The following is a 17,834-nucleotide window of genomic DNA, read 5'->3' on the forward strand; positions in this document are numbered from 1 at the left end:
TGGCAGAATGTATAAATAATCTGGAAAAGATAAATGCTTTTCACTAAGTCTTAGCAGGCAGAGCTGCTTTGGTGTGGTGCCATGAAGATACTATTCCCATGCGGCTGCTGCTCTTTCCTTGCGCATTCTCTGCAGGTTTTTGGGTACCTCCTTGCTCTGCCAGTTCCTGGAGCTGCTCTGAGTCAGTCTGCCTGGGGTGGCAGCATATTGTCTACATGTCCAAAAGTGAGATGTAGTGTGCAGAGGTCCATCGGGGCCAGGGAATGGGTTAGGCATCGGACATGGCACAACTGGGACTGCTGCAGCCACAGGGCATGGAGGGCAGGGATGCTGCCTTCACATTACCCAAGACCGCTGCATAACAAAGGGCGCAGTGCAAGATAAAGTCCCTGTTTGTAGGAAAAGTGTCCCCTTTCCCAAATCCACTGTGTTATCCAAGCAGTACCAGGGCATGAAAGGACGTGGATATGCTGATGAAGGAAGGCCATCTTTTTGCTGCTAGGTTCAGTATGGGTTAAGCCCATGAATCTCTTCATTTATTTTTGAGTTAACATTTTGCTTGAGAGAATGATGCCCCTGCCCTCATAAGCCTTTCATATGAAAAATGAACCTCAGGCCGGAGGGAATGGGGAAGGAGTGTGATGTGTAAAGGAGGCAGTATTTTTTATTTTTTTTCCCTGTCCATTTCTTCCAGGAGGAAATACTGCTGCTTACAGAAGGCAGTTCGTGTTTTCGTGCCTTTACTCTGTCATTTTACGTGATGTGGTTTGGGTAATGTTAAAGTAACTTAACATTATGTTTACTCACAGTACTGCTGGCAGCTATTTAATATACATAAATATCTCTACAGCAAGAAAGGGAGTTGTATTTATTCATAAATAACTAGCATACTGCCCTGTTTATCTTGCACATGACCTCTCTGTTGCACAGGGCCTATCCCTGCCTCACCCAACCTGCTCCTTTTTATGTATTTGACTTTCCCAGTCCTGACGGTTGCTTTATATTCAGAAAATATAAATTCATCCCCCACAAAGCTTTCAAATGTAATTTCATTTCTTTACTTCTCTGAGAAATTCTTTCTGCTCTCTTCAAGACTGAGTATGTATATTTTCCCTGTTTATTTAGGCATGCTTATTTTGTCTGTAGAAACTTGGTCAAATGATGTTTCTTTATGTAAATTTATAATCCTGTGTGGTTTGTGTATTGAGAACAATCCTTCTGAGCTGAAAGAAGATTGTCCAATCTGTTTTAAGATGTCCCACTTTCTGAGTATTGCATCTCATTAGGAATATGGCTGGCTGTTTGCATGGCTTTTTTTCTTTCCATCAGTACCTTGGGGGAGAAAATATCTCATTTCATCATGGTAATAATACTTGGTACTTTGTTTCTGCCTTCAAAGAACTATACATTTATGAATTAAATAATTTCTTTAACATTGTGTAGCAGTATATAATCATTATTTGCCTCATTTTACAGATGGGGAATATGAGCAAGAATTCAAGTGCCCTTAGGCTGTGAGAGGAGAAACAAAATCAGAGAGAGTACCAGCTCCCTGACTTATACTAGAGTAGCACCACACCTTTCTTGTTGAAATTAAAAAAAAAAAAAAAAAAAAAAAAGAGAGAGAGAGAGAGAAATAACAACAAAGGGAAAGGGAGAGATGTTTATCTGTAATCATCTTGCCTAACCTTGTTAACTACTGAGTTAAGTGCAGCAGTTGGTGGTGGTGCATTTTTTTTTTTTTTTTTTTTTTTTTTTTTTTAATACGTTGTTTGACCAATGTGGCTGTTGCATTGCAGTGTGTGGTTGGAGATGTCTGAAGTTTATGAAGCTGAAGTGGCGTGTGAACTGCCATGGCTGCTGTAGAGGGAAGAGGTTGTTTGCTGCTGGATGGGCAATCTCTCTCTGTTCCTGCCCTCCTGTGCCCCCTCAACCCAGGAGAAGTGGAAACCTTTTCTGTAGTATTTGAAAGTATTTTTTCCTCTTGTTTGCCAGCTGAGGCTGGGATGGGAAAAGTGAAGCATCCTAGAAGGGGATTGTGTTATTGCACAGCAAGTACAGAAAATAATCCTTGCCTCACCCGCCACGTGCCATGCTGGGATTTTTGTTTTCCCCTTGTGGGCTCAAGTGAAAATTGTTGGCTCAGGGTGGTATCCGGGATGTTATGGAGCAGTCCTGCATGTCATTGTCACAATATTGATGAATTCAGTTAAAACTCCTCCCCCTCTGAATTTTGATTTTTTTTAATGAAATCTAGAAAAGATGTTTTGAAGTTCTGGTCAGCAGTGGAACAGTTTAGCCCCTTTGGGGAGGACAGATAATCTGCTTGTTGAAAAGCAGCTTGATGCAGAGGAATGGAAACCATGTGAAGAATTTTATCTTTCTTTGGAAAATTTCTTGGCTGCTCCTTCACAGGTTTCAGATGTTCCCTGTCTGCCTTCAGACTGGTTTCAGATGTCTTGTTTGATAAACTTTCTGATGAAAGTCTTGCATGACTGACTTCAAGCAACTTTATTCTGGGTATGCCCTGCTAGTAAAGACGGTGGGGAATGCAGCTGTCTTCAGCCATGCGCTCTGTCTGGGAATGCAAAACTGCCAAGCCTTTTTAGGGACTCAAGATTCAACTGCAAGCATATATTTAGTTTTCTGTTTTGGATGAGTGGAACAGGTATCCCGATGCCTTAGATGAGATCTGCAACGACAGACAGCAGCACCCAGGTATCATAGACAGTATTTTTTTTTTTCTTTGCCTTTGCTGGGAGAGAGGATGTAGTCTTGTTTTGATCTTCTACAATCAAATCTGTGTCGGAGTGTGCTTGTAGCACTTCTCCTAAAGACATCATGGGGCTGGTCATCTGGGAATGTGACAGCTTTGGATCTAGCCTGTACTTACTTCTTGCTGGCACCTCACTTGTACATGCTCTCTTCCAGCACTGAGCAGAGCTGTCCTGTGCCACAGCATGCTCACAGGGCTCTGATTTCATCCAGTGTTTCACATGATGCCCAAATTCCTGATAACTTGTCATCTGACCTTTTTCAGGAACTGAATGTGGCTTATCCTGAATCTGGATATTTCTCCCTCGGTGGGCTTGGAGAGCCCTCAGGGTTGAGCTGGGACCTGAACTTTGTAGCAGAGCAGCTGGTATGCAGGCTTTCACTCACTCTTTACTTGCAGTGTGTGTGCTTGCGTTGTTGTCTTCACGTCTTCTCTTTGTTATCTGACAACTTCTCTCGCTAGACTTGGATTTCAGTTGCTCAGAAGAACCATCAGCAGCTTAGTGTGTGGGGAGTTGCATGTTTTCCTTGAGCCGTTTTGTTTGTGAGATGGCTTTTTTCCTTTTTTTTTTTTTTTTTTTTGCTTGGGTCTTGCTGATAATCCTTACCAAAGAATTTTTTGGCAATACCTTAGTATCTCTGATTAGGTATTTGAAATTAAAAGAGGGAGGGAGCTACTTGACTATCCAGATGCTCCCTCCTTCTCTTTTTCCCTCTGCAGTGAAAATTCACCAAAACCCAGGTAACTTCTCAGCTGTGAGAAGAGAATTGTGTTTCCTTCAGCTCAGCAGAGCCATGGGAGCTCGATGCTCACATGACCCTTTGCGTCGGCTGCTCTTTGGGGCACTATCACTCCAAGATCCAATGCAAGAGATGAAGAGGACTTTTCCTGCCAGTCTCCTGCTTGAGGCTGCAGTTTGCAGTTGTGCCAAGCATTAGAACTGAGGAGTGGTTTGTTTCTGTGTGTTTGTTTTTTTTTTTCCGTTCGTGTTTCCTCCCAGCGGTTCCCAAGCAGTAAAGAGAAAGGAGAAACTGTCAGATATCATGGGTTGTGATTACAAATCACAAATATCATTGGCATGCAATGGAATAGGAACAAAGCATGGAAAAAGGAAGTGAGTGAGGGGTCGTCAGGTTGAGCAGAAGGAAAGAAGCAGTGGAAGATGGCAGCCAGAAGGTGACTTGAAGGAGGGTTAAAATTGTGGTCATTGGGAAATGGAAGGCAGTGGGTACCTGAGCCGTGGTTCCCCACGGTGAACTTGATTACTGTCAGTCCTTGCGCTACTTGCATAGCCAAGAAATTAGGTTGTGAAATAACGTAAGTGAACACAGGATATTTCTTAACTGTTAAGAGCTTAAAATTGCAACTTCTGTGTTAAACTTGCCTCTCCAGCTGCCCATATCCCCACACCCTCACAGGCAAGCCTTGCCTTATAGCTCAACTTTTTGACTCTTCATTCTTACAGTTTTATTTGGAGTGGGATTTCTACACTAATGTGACTCTGGGACTTGGGTTTGTTTGGCAAGAGGTTTTGTGACAAGTGAAGAATAGACATAAGTTAAGACAGGACCTCAGGAAGGACCTCGCTCCACTGATGGCATGTCTCACCAGTGACAATGGCAGTAGTGACAATGTGGGTCACACTGGTTAAAAGGAGAGATGGGCCTAAGCATGAGCTAATGTGTTGAATATCCCTGAGCCCTCTCAACTTGTTTAAGGGAGGTTCAGATCCATATGGCATAAAATTGATGTTTGTCTCAGGTCTGCTTATCTTCCTGCCAGCACATGCATGCTTATTTGAACCAAACAAAATGCCAGATGTTCTCTTATCTGAAAACCAGAGATTCACCTGAAATTGTTTTTTTCAGGACATGAGAGCTTTTTGGGTAAAGCTGTCTGTCTGCAAGCATTTTCCAGGACTCATCACACTTTGAAATCATGGTATTAAAATAATTACCTTTGAAATGCAGGGAGGGTCATGTGCCCTACATCAGAAATTCCTCTTAGTACGTATTAATCTAGCATATAAATGTCATGGCTTACATCCACAGGGTGTTTGTATTGAATTTTTAGCTGTAACAGTATCTCTTACTCTTCAGAATAAATGCCATATAATCTGGTTATGAGCAATACTCTTAATTTAGATACCAAAAATAGGACATAAACAGATCTAAATTACTGCAAGCAGGAGAGCAAATAACTGTGCCTCATGAGGGGAGTTCAAATTCAATCGAATCATCTAGCATTCCATGTAATGAATGGTAAGAGACAGAGAATTCAGTCTGTTTCATTAGGGTAGCACAACAATTGTCGTATTTTTCTCTTCTCTGAAGGCCTGATTCTCCTCTGTCTCACCTCTGGTATACCTGTACTGGGGAGTATAAAGAAGGGTTAGGTTGGGAAACATGCTTTTTTCTTCCCTTCACCCTACATCCCCTTCCCCCAGTAGGTCAGTGCATGCTGATTTGAGGTATATAAAGCAATAGAAACTCAGGCTTATCCCCCACCACAAAGCCCCTGGTTTCAGGGAGAAGGAATTGTTCCTCGGAGCCCTACAAGTGCAGCACTGGTGAGGACACAACATGCATTTTGTGAGGAGAATTATCCTTACTCTGCAGGTGAGCATCATCCAAGAGGCTCAAACACGTGAAACATCTTCATCACTTAACCAAGCCACCAGTCCTATACCTGGAGGGGGTTATCAAGATGCTGGGACTTTTACCAAATAATGTTTTCTTTTCTCATGCATTTGGCAGCTCTGAATCACTGATTAATTTTTGTTGAATTTTCTATATGGACTCAAGGTAAGTGATAACAGCAGTTCTGTGTAACCTTAAGTAAATCTTACCTAGAAATATCCTGATAAAGTAGTTGCTTTTCAGTATAGTCATGGTGTCACACTTAACCAGAGTAATCTGAAGCAAGATTGGTTTTGATGAAAGTGAGTGCGTCTTTGTGGCAGATTTGAGTTTTTAACTTGTTTCCCTTGAGTACCAACACACATGCCTTGGTGGCTGTGTTCTGATAGTCCTTTTAAATGGAGAAGGAAGAAGGGTTGTAGCCACAGTGACCTGGATGCTTATGGGGGCTTGGTCCTGTTCACTTTGTGGCAGAGGTCATAGCTGGTGGCTCGTGGACTAAAGTGAGTCAAGGTGAGAAGAGCTGGTATTTCACCATGGACCTTATTAACAGATTGCAGATGTTACTGAAGCACCCACAGGTTGTACAGAGCTAGCAAGATCTTTACTTAGAGGTCCTGTTTTGGCCAGTTGGTCAAACAGGCACCCAGTGTTAAGCATGTACCCAGTACCACTGACTTCTTATTAGGAGCATGCTTACTGTCAAATGTGGGTTTATGCAACTTGCTGGTCTCAGCCTTTGTGGGTCTTGCTGAAAGGATCCTGTGCTGCCAGAGAGATTTGTCTCTGTTCCAAGCTGTGGTTCAGCTAGGTTGTCAATACAGGGGGACCATACTGTAAACATTGTGAAATGCCAAGCTGTTATAGAGCCACTTAGCTGATAAGGAGCTGCTCAAAATATTTTGTAAGTTGAATTCTGCTCTGGGACTGGGCAGCCACTCCTGGCTGTGCTCACGATGCTTGGTGCCAGGGGTGTTTTGGCTGTTTTGCGTGCCAGGCTTGCTGCTAAGCAAGACTTGATGTTGAGACTTGATGCAACACCCTGGGTGTTGTGCTGCCTGAGGTCCACCAGGCAATGACAGTGATGAAGCAGCCTTGGTGGTCATCCATCTGGGCAGTTATCAATCACCTCCTGTCCACATGAAGATAGAAAATAGCCTTATGCATCCCATCAGGTGCTGCAGCATTGTGGGAAAAATGAAAAACTAACTAATGGCTGCTCTGGTGCCATTTGTATCTGTTCCAGGCTCACAGTAGGGGATGAAAATGTTTCAGGTGGAGGATGTCACCCTCTGCCACATCTCTGGCTATGTGGGGGTTGGCCTTGTTGACTGTCAGCGTTTTAGACCCAAGTCTTGCAATGGTGCAAAGGTGGTCTGTACTTGCCAGCTTCCAAGTTTTCATAGGAGCCTCTTTGTGGGTTTTGTGCTTTTCTGTGCAAAACCTTGGCATGGATTTCTGTTATCGCTGTCTTTCCTTTTCTCCTTCTGCTTCTGATCCCTCTAAGTACAACAGTTTAGTACTGTTTACTGCTTTTCTTGCAGATTTAGTCATATTCAGAAGTTAGTATGTTTGCATCCTATGAGTAGATGATCTAGCCTTGCCCTCATTTGCGTTTTCTGTATCTTGGGCTCATCTTAGCCTGTTTCATCTGCGTGGCCCACATGGTGTAAATAATGGGCTCTTCATGTAGGGACTGTGTGCAGCTGTGTTGGTATTTGTAAGAGCTCTGCCAGGCTCCAAGCTGTGCCGCAGCACTCTGGGCAGAGCAGTAGAAGCAGCAATGTGCACAGAGCAGTGAGAACATGGTATCGTGTGCTCTGGATGGTCCCTGTGAGTGCTCATCTGGGTCAGATGTCTGGTGCCACAGAGTTTTTGGGCTGCCAGGGTCTGGTGTTAAGATTATGCTTCCCTGTTGAGTGGGGTGTTTGTCAGATAGTAATAATCCTCTGTCATTAAAGGTAGGGGTAGCACTGCTCTGAGTAACTGGAATAACTGCCTGTTGGGAGGATGGGAAAGATAAGCCTACCAACACTGCTGCATCAGGAGAAACCATTAATGTAGACAGTAATGATGGCAAGAAACCATGTACATACATGACAAGCAGTAGTAATGGACATGGCTGTCTCTTTTAATGTTCCTAGTATGTGATAAGTTGTCAACGTCTGTTAATTTCTGCTACTGCAAAATAAGTAGACAGTTCTGAGGTTTGCATTATTAAGTGTTCAGTTGTGTGTAATTTACGGTGTATTATGACAGCTGAAGTGAATGCCATGATCCACACCATGAGACATGGCTGAATTACTATCTTGTCTCTTACCTAGAACAAGTTCGGAGCCTTGCTTGTGTTACAGTAGGAGAGGAACACCGTGCAGTCCTGTTGCTGTCGCTAAATATTGCATACAGCTCTTTGGAGTGCTGAATGGTGCCGGGTGGCTGGTTGGTAGCCACACCAACTTCTTGGGATCTCATCAGGTCTTACAAGCAGAGAAGCACCAGGCTGGGCCACAGTCCTTGGACAAGAAACCTGCAAGGTACACAGACACCAGAGATGTCCTTGTGGTGCCGTATGTGTTCTGGCACATATGCATGCTGGGTGTGTTTCTCTTTTTTTAAATTGTGACTTGGTGTTGTCATGCTTCATGAAAGCCATATGTTAGTTTTTAGTGTTAGTAGAAAATAACACTTGATTCTCCTCTCCCTCCACTGTGCTAAATGATTGGAAGATGAGTTGCTTGAGATCTGCAGACAGGTAGAGTATTGATTACGCATAAGATACCCATTGCTCAGCCACAGGTCGAGTACACATCTACGCTAAGCGTGGCCTTGGTAGCAGTGTGGAGATTCCCAGATGCTATTTCTACGTGCAGCACCGTCTTTCTCCCTGCTGCTGAGAAGATCCCCTGGAGTCATCTCCACCATAATGACTTGCTAAGGGTTGATTGCACAGGCAGATGATCAAATGCTTTCCTTGGATGGGCCAACCCATTGAAATAGCAGTAAAGGCAAAGTGACAGGACTCCCAGCTCAGGTGGGCAACTTTTAGTCTAAGCCCTTCAGGGTAAATGTGGTCTAGCTAAGGTGTTTTTTGTGATTTAATACCCAATTTACTTAATCTTTATGCCTGTCTTCAGCAAAGTTATCTCTCCTGAGCTAGGCAGCTGGAATTAGGAAAATACTGTATTTTTTTGATGTTGTTGCCAGATTGTTGTGTAGACGTTCAATTGTCATCTCCCCCTAAACTGGAAATTTTGTGCTTGGACTGTAGCACTGGGAAAGCCTTGATATGCAAAGCTGGCATCACAGTCCACAGGCTCCTTCTCCTTAAACAGAGTTGTTTTGGTTTTTTTATAAACCATAAGAAACTCTTTCTTGAGTAATGTTTAAATAGGTTTGCAGAAGCTTCAAAATGGGCACAAATGTGTCAGAAATGTGGCTGAATATTGGCATTTACTTCATTGATAGCTAATCCTTAGCTGAGGAAAATGGAATGGCATTTAAGCAGATGTCTTGTTCACGTTATTTCCCTAAGTCTTTCTTTAGGCACAGTAGTGCAATGTAGGTAATTAAAACCCTATTTATTTAAAGGTTTTCAATTAGCTGGCATTACTACTTCAGATCTTACGATCTGTAAAACAGTGTATCCCTTGATAAAACTTCATGTTGTGTAGCACTGGACTTTATTTTCAAACACAATTTAAATAGAATATTGTGGGAAAAACAAACAAAAACAACAACAACAACAAACAGAACACAGAAATGGCAAATCAGTATTTGTGGCATTTCTCAGAAGCTACTTAGGATTATCTCCTTAAAAAGGCAGATTCCTTTGCCTGCAAGTCAAGTAGAAGAGCAAGAACTGATATTTTATTAAAATATTATTAAAGGCCTGAATGCATTTATGATCTGTGAGATGTTTACAGGAAACAAAAGCTTGCTATTCAGAACTGTCAAAAATTTTAACAAAGGGCAAAAAGAAAATCTGAGAGGCCAGCTGCATGGTTCAGATACCTCCACTTCCAAAGTTCTGGTAATTACCTTGTTGAGACACCTGATTCAGGCCAGGTTTTTTTCTTTTGATGAATATACCTATGACACTGTTCAGTTTGACATTGTATGTTGAACTAGAATTTAAATAAACTGGAGTGCTGATTGCCATTTTTCATTGTTAAACATATGGCCAGCTGAACTCTCTTCCAAAAATTTATCAACAGTTGATTAAAAATGAGACCACAGCTTTCTGCAATGTGAGCAATGCATTTGTTTTAATCTATTTTCACTGAATTGGGAGTTCTTCTGGATGTTTTCCCTCTCTCACTTCCCAACATCAGGGAGTTCGGGCTTCTGTCAAAGACTTTTAAATTTAGTGTGAAAATGGCATTGGAAAAGCTGGGAGATCCAAAGATAGTTTGGTGGGTAAGGCAAATAACAGCAGGAATAGTTGTGCAGAACGTATTATTGTCCCGCTTTGGAGGGCACTACTTTGGCATTTCTATAAACTTGTGTTGAAGGCAACACATTTCATGTTGTTGCTGTATTTTCTACTCTGATTGTATTGCAATATGTCTTATGCTCAGAAGATCAGAAGAAAACCCTTTTTTTTTTTTTTAGTTTCCTATCTTCACTATTTTTTAAGGCAAGGCATGTTCCAATAGGGAGAATGATTTCTCAATGGAAAATAATATAATGAAACTATATTTGTAAAAGCTTTAACAGCAGTGATCTTGCACTTAGATACATAATTTTCAAGCGTTCCTTGTACTTACGTGGATTTCCACCAATTTCAGCAGGGCTTACTGTTGAACTTGCAGCTTATTTGTACATGGTATATATCTTCAATTGATTGAGTGAGACTGTTTCCTTGGATAAAGCAGGTAAATTGTACAGTGAATTGGAGGAGCAAACAACTTTTGCAAACTTGAGTGCACAGCTGCAGTGGCTGACCTTAGGCATTTGTACCAGAATAGTCTTTGTTGTAACATTCAAGTTAGAGCTTTCTGTGGTCTTCCTTTTTAGACTTCATGTTCAAAACTTGGTAATAATAGCATATTTTTTTCAGTAACACTATATTTCTAGGGTATTTTAGTCCTTCAGAACTGTAGTATAGCAATTGTGAGCACATGCATTGAAATTCATTTGCCAAAGTAACAGAATTTACCAACAAAGCCTGAACGTGTATTAAGTAAAATATCATGGTAATTATAGTTAAGCAAAACCTTGACATGAATGAATCCACCTACTGAAGTGGCAGAGTTTCATGCTGTGAGGAGGGCAATTGCTGCAGGAAGTAGTACTTTTGTAAAACAACACTTTTGTAGTGCTGCTGGAGGGGTGAGGATAGCAGCAGAGCTTTTTTTTTTTTTTTTTTTTTTTTTTTTGTGAGCAGCTCAGGACACTCCCGATGCGGAGCTGCCCTGGGTCATGGCAATATTGAGAAAGTGATGTTATTTGTTTGCTTCTGATGTTGTTTTGTTTTGACCTGGTAATAGATAATGAGGACAACTTCTAGAACCTTCTTTTTTTCAGCTGGTCCAGTGAGGTTCTTGGCTGAGGCACGAAAATCTGGTTATATTTTGTTGTCTTCCCAGCCACCCTCTTCCCCATTCACTGAGAAATTCGGCAGTGTTTTGGGAGTCCTGTTGAGTTCTTCCCCATGTCTATAAAGAAAATTGTTGAGATGATCAGCTCACATCTGTTAAACTTCATAATGGACCTCTGTTTTTCCCATAAACGGCTTCTTCCCTCCACTGGCCTTTGTGGTCTGGGCACTACCATTGATTACGAACACTCTATTGATGTCAGCAAGACTATTTGCATTCTGCAGGTTAAACCTGCTCCCTTGGACCAGGATCTTCGGCGACAGGATGGACTGGGGCTGTACTGTGGTTCTATTTGACCTTTGATACCTGAAGAAACCCTTGTTGGGCAGCTGGTATAGGGAGAATCTTCATATGGTTAGTATATGCTTTTCTGTTAGACTGAGTCATACCCCCCACCCAAAGGTTGGGAAAATGCGAAACACTTTTATTGTCTCCTTCTTTTAGGAGGAGATGTTCAATTTGATTTGTATGTAAGTAGGAAAACTTTGAAGTGTCATTGAAATACAAAGGGAAAATACTTCAAAGAAATGTAACATTAAAAACATATCTGATCCCTCAAGGATTTTGAAGTTTTATCCTGAGAATAGGCTTTCAGGGGAACATTTGTATGGAAATATCAGGACTGATAAATTTGTCCAAAATATTTTGAGTGTTGCCAGTCAGCATCCATTGAATTATTATGTACTACTTTTGACTTTACATCATGGCAGACTAGCAGTCCTACGTTCATCTATGTTGCTGATAACCATCACTCAGAAGTTAATACAGAGTCTGACAGGGAAACCAAAGCATGATGTTGCTATGGTGTGAGACTTGTTCAATATTGTTACCCCAATGTCCAGAAGAGATAACTGGATACAGCCAAATAAAGCTTCCCAAATTTCTGATTTGCATGGGTTGCTCTGCTAGGGTATGGGCATGGTGGTCTGTGGAAGATGATGGGGTGTGCTTGTGCCACTCCTGTTTGATGGTGGATTACACATTTCTAATAAGTGTCTTGAACTCTGGGAGAGTTCACATCTTGAGCTGTGATTTTTACTTCACTCCTGTAAAAACATGCCCAGTTGTGCTGGAGCAGAGGGTGGTGGTTTTTCCTTTTGGCAAACAGATTCTGGCATCAGCATTTTAATTGCAGGAATTATACTAGCAGTTCCCAGAGCTCAAGGGTGTGTGAGGAGGTAACTAGATGTGTATAAATCATGGCTAAGCAGAACTTTAAATACTGGATGCATTGTTCTGTCCTTGTTATCTTCTGTTACAATGAGGCTTCAGAAAGTTAGAAAAACATGAAGTTTCCTAAGAACCACTTTTTACCAATACAGCTGTGAAACAATTGTGTAGTTCCTTTTGGTGGTCTTATGTTATAAAAACAGATTTTATTTAAAGTAGCTTTAAATTACTTGTATTATTTTTCAAGTTTTATTTTAATTGTATCTGTAGGTTGAGGGAAGGATGGGAGAAAGGAAACAGTTAAGCTGCCTAAGCTATTTTTTTAGTATTGCAGATTTTAAGAAAACAGGTGATCCAGGTTTCCCCTGTCCACATCCCTTCCATGCCTTATGATATCCTTCCATGCTTTATGATATTGCATTTCAAATGTGGGGCTTTGTGTGTTCAGACTCTGGGTGTTCTCAGATTCTCGGATCACATCAAACTTCCTTCAGCAACCATGAGGTTCAAATGTGTTTTGTTTGTTTTTTCCCTTTTCTTAATCAGAACTACGGTCCTCGTGGAATTACTTCTCTGTAAGATCTTGAGTTTAGGGAGAAATTAGATATTGCAAGATTTGTGGTAGAACAGGCTTTCCAACAGTCTGTGAACCTGACTGGCATATCACAGTTGTAGACTGGCACAAACACACTGCAGGTATGTGATGATGGAGAGTGGCACGTGACTATTCCTGCGCTGTTATTGTATAATTTAACCACACCTAGGTTTGCTTCAGACTCGCTGACATGGATCATGGCACTGCTGGCTGGGGCAGCACGGGGTGATGCATGTGCTAACCTGTGTGCTGCTTATGTGGTTTGCTGAGACAACTTGGACTGCTCTGGGGATCTGAACCAGGTGGTTTATGGGTATATCATCACTGGGCTTCTGTGATTGGATTGTGAACTGGCCTGTACTGCTCTTAAAAGTTATCTTGTTCTATGTTTAAGCATTTTATAGCTGTGTCTACTAAAGGCAGACTACTAAGCCTACCTTAGTAAGGTCAGTAATAAAGCAGTGTATTGCTCTGTCTAATAAAACAGGCATTTTTCATTGTTCTATACAGTCAAAAAAGAGTTGTTTCATACTTAGCAGGTGATCTGTAGCAAGTGAACTTGGTCTCATACACTTTTTTTTTAATCACACAAGGAAGACATTAATTCTTAAAACCTTCAGATGAGAATCCTCGAAGACTTGTGCTGCTGTGTATTGTCCACCTCGCAGCAAAGCACTTCCTGGTAAGACCAGTCAGGACAGTGTGCCTGTCTCCTCACCTCAGGGCAGTCAGAGAACTCGTGCCGAACTCCTTTGCTAAAACAAATGATTATTGAAACCAGCGTTAAATAAGCAATGACAGTTTGTGATGTGTGCATCCACTTATTTTTGATAACTTTGCCTACTTCAATAGAGTAGTGACAGCCTAAAGGACAGCATTGGCTCTTACTGCTGCTGGTTCTGCACTTGAATTTTCTAGTTTTGTCAGCTCTGCAAACAGCCTTGAATTTCATGATCTGAGATTCTTCAGGAGGCGATATGAACAGCCCACAACCTTGTTTACTCCATGCTGTGCTCCTTTGCTGGACGTGTGTGATGTTTTTCCCTCTGGTCTGCACCCTCTCCCCTTCAACTCCTTGCATTGCCTCCAAGAGACCGATGGCTGAACCAGACAACAGGAAGTGCTGGTGGCTCTTGGCATTTGAGCAGTAAAGCTTGCAAGACCTTTCAGAACACATTTGTAGCGGATTTTTCTCTTAAATTACACTTTTGCAGGTGAGAATAGCTGGTTCAAGGTAATACACTCTGAACTGAGCTGTTGTACCAGAAAGAAGGTTGCTTGCTGCTGGGCTGGGGGGTACTGCATGGCCTCCCTTCTCCACTTGTACACAGTATGGAGCAGTAAAGGAAAGGTAGCCAGGTAGGACAGAGCTGGCATGCTTCTCTGGAAGCTGATAGTACTGCCGTCATCCTGTTGACTTATCATCACAGAGTGCACACAGCTGCCTATGTCAGCTCTACCATTACAGCATCTTCACGTTCTCTATCTGCTCATTTCCTTATTGGTGTTTGGTATGTTGCTTCCCCACCATGTTATGTCATGGGGATTATTTTCCCACAGAGTTAATGATGCTTTTCCATCACTGTTGCATTTCCTTTTGTACGTACGTTATGGTTGTTTCCTGTTTCCCTTGCTTTTGCAACCATGCTTTTCGAGTTTTAATGATCCCACCTGGAACAGGTCACTTGTCCCCCTAAACTCCATTTTCTATGATCAGGCTGACAAATTACATTCAGCCAAATGATATTCTCTTGTCATCTTGTCTTGACATTCAGACAAACGACATTCTCTTGTGGGCAACCCCCCCTCAAATTTCGTAGGTACCTTGTTCTTGGCTCTTGCAGATAGCAGGTTTACTCCATCAGTAATCTTGTCATCCTATAGAAGTCTAGATGGGTTTGTATCAGCTACAGATTTGTCCTGGTTGGGCATCAAAAATGCATCAATACAATCACGTCCTAAGTTTCTCACTGCTAAGATTTTTCTCCATCTTGTAAGTTGAATTTTACTCTGTTAAGCCAGCAAGTTCTGCTCATCTCGCTGGTGGGGCCATCAGCGACAGATGGGATATTTCTCCCTCCTGCATATGCAGAGAGGTTTGTCTATGGAATCAAGAAGAAAGCTCCAAGGCTTTTTCTCTTGCTGAAGGAAGCAGAAGCAAGTCACTCTTTCTTCTGCCACCTCCTTTTCTCAGTTTCCCTCCTCTTCCTGCTGCAGAAGAAAGGGAAGACAGTAGGGCTGGGACCAGTTTTTTTTTTTTTTTTTTTTGTTCCCTCTTTCTGCAAAAGTCAAACCTCTGGCTTCGTTACAACCTGTTGCCTCCCTCCACCTTGCTGGTGAAAGCCGTCCTACCCTTCAGTATCACCCATACCCCATGTCCACGTTATCCCCACACAAGCATTAGGCAGGGTTAAGGACAGCATATGGCTCCTTAAAATTGCACTGTGATAATAGTTTTTAGAGTGGGGGGTTTGGGGAACGGGGGGCATTGTTTGTTTGCTACTCATCACCATGGCACTCAGAAGAAAGGAGAGCCTTTGCTTTCTGAATGATGTGAATAAACATGCAAGTTTTAGGATATGCATGTAGCATGTGAACTGCGCATGCCTTTTGCAAGCTGAGAGTTAATTCAAAATTCAAGATCTGTTTTGAAACACACAGTTCCTTCGTCTGATACTTCAGGAGATCTCCAAAGTAGAAGGTTCTTTTTAAATAGTGATTAAGGTCATGTGCTGCCTAAAGCAGGTTGTCTGGACACAGACTCTCTCATATTCCTCAGTGTGCTACCTGAAAAGCTATTGGCAAAGCTCCATTGTGAGGTCTTGGCAAAGGGCTTTAGTGTAGGAGAAAAGAAAATTCAAGGTCCACATGTTTTTGAGGCATGAAAGAAAATCAGACTGAAAACTGGCCTTCCGTTTCATATTTTTAACTTTTTTCCCCCTATACTGTTCACTCTAAAATTTTGTTCCATCTTATTACAAGAGAAAAAAAAATAGTCTTCAACCATCTCAAACTTTACACTGCTTATTTTGAAATTGCCGAGAGGAGAGAGATGGCAAATCACCCACTATCAGGGGATTGTTTATGAATCAGTGTGGTTGCACTGCTAACCTAAGTTCTTAGATACCACGAGTCTTTAAAAACAAACAAACAAACAAAAAAAACCTATCCTTACACACAAAGCATATATTTCAGTTATCTCTCTCTTCTATTACACATTTGTCCTGAAAAATAAATCTGAAGACTAAAAAAAAATAAAATCAGAGGAGGAAGATGTAATGCTGGGATTTATGTGAAAATTTTCCCCATGTAACCGTTGATGCTGTAGAATTAAAAGATGCTTGTTTTATTTTTTTCTTTTTTACTGTTTTTTTTTTTTTTTTCTCAGATAACTGTTGAATATGAAAATACTAGTATAGATAAACATATTTATTTTCTGAGCTTTCAATGATTGGTGCACTGTATTTTCTCTTTATGCAGTGACAATGCTGAAACTGCAGATAGAAAGGTCTGAAATCAAATCCTAAACCTGAAGGTCCAAAATGTAGAGCCAAACACTGTCAAATCTGGAAGTTTGTGAATTTGGTCCTTGGAATCAGCCCATTAAAAGAAGGAGGTGTGTGAGCTGTGAAATTGGATCTAAACATGGGTTTGTGCTGTGGATTTGGAGGTTCTTAAGGTATTTTGAAGAACTACCTTTTGGACTTTTGATCAACAGTGCCTCTTTTGTTTCGTAGCCTGTGTGGCCATGTCAGTAATGTGTTGATGGGGAATGTGAGGCATTTACTTGCTTACAGTAGTAGTCTCAGAGAGATGAATGAATATCTCAATTGATTTTCTAATCAGTGGACCCAAGCAAAATGTGAGAAAAATACATACTGATTTGTCAAACTCTCTACCATGAATAGTGGAAAGGATTTACTAAACAGCTAACTAGTAAAACATGAACAGCCTAAAATGAATCTCTCTCTACTTTTTCTTTCCTTTTTTTTTTTTTTTTTTTGTAAGCCTCCATTTGACCCTGGATTACTTGTGTGTAAATAGTTAAAGCAAGTCTAAGCAGTGTTTACAGGCAGGTCTTTGCATGACGCATCTTTGCAGGTAAGGTGCTGCTGCCTGGACTGGGGCTGTGGCATGCAGAGCGCAGAGCTAACTTGTGCATCATGAAATGAAGTAACCCATCATATGCTGTGCTTTCTATATTCCTTTCCATTGCAACAAAAAAAAAAAAAGAGCTAAAAGAGTACAGGGTGGCAGAGATAAGCACCCAGAATGATTTCTGTGCTGCAGACCAAATTAAATAGTTTGGTTTGTAATTGGATATGAATAAGCTATAAACCTTGACTCTTAGACTTCGGGTGTTTACATAAGCTGTTTGCTGTGTATATGTCTCTGACAGAGTATTTGAAGAATACTTATCTTGTCAAGGCTTAGCTTTTGCACCACTTCCAATGTATTTTATGGATTTTAAGGCGAAGTGCAGAAGAATATATTTGGCTAAACTGGTTGGTACTAAAGTTCTTGCATGGTTTCAGGTAAGTTTTTCCCAAGTGTAAACAATTATATCTTGGAAGGACTCTTGTACTTTATGCTATTAAAATAGTTTAAAGCCTTTTCTATGGCTTGATACCTTATATCTTAGGACATATCTTACATTCGGTGGGATAGGCTTTCTGCCTTAGTGTGCTTCCAATAATTTTTATCAGTTAAAGGAAATAAATAATGACTGTTGGATAATAAAGAAATAATGAAATTCAGGGAATAAGGGAAGATCTGGAGTTAGGAAACAGGGTCATTTGTTGCCTTTTGGTACTCCTGCTTAATTAGAGAACAGCATCACTTTGATGTCATTGAGTTTAGCAAATTCAAGAAGAAATTTATAAAAATAAACAGATATTACCTGTTTAAATAAGTCTGACAACTTTGGGGTTATTTATAATTCATAATAACATTTGTAATATATCCTTTTTGTGCCAGTAATGGAAAAAAAAAAAAAAAAAAGGCTACTTTTATCCATTTCAGAAAGATCTTGTAGACGTGCTTGAAGCCAGACA

The 17,834-nt window shown here is 41.1% G+C and overlaps 1 protein-coding gene across 17 annotated transcripts in view; it reads left to right on the top strand.

Annotated features, from left to right (window-relative positions):
- PPFIBP1 (PPFIA binding protein 1) overlaps window positions 1-17,834 on the top strand; it is a 112,868-nt gene that overhangs the window by 32,609 nt on the left and 62,425 nt on the right. Inside the window, exon 1 of one of the 17 annotated variants that reach the window (XM_084505736.1) lies at window positions 7,814-7,949. The exons of the other annotated variants lie outside the window; for them this stretch is intronic. The gene's annotated coding sequence lies outside the window, so the exon portion shown is untranslated. Of the gene's footprint in view, window positions 1-7,813; window positions 7,950-17,834 lie in introns of those variants that run through there. 17 annotated transcript variants of the gene reach the window in all.

Source organism: Aythya ferina (genome assembly GCF_964211825.1).
Source record: "Aythya ferina genome assembly, chromosome: 1".
Classification (NCBI taxonomy): Eukaryota; Metazoa; Chordata; class Aves; order Anseriformes; family Anatidae; genus Aythya; species Aythya ferina.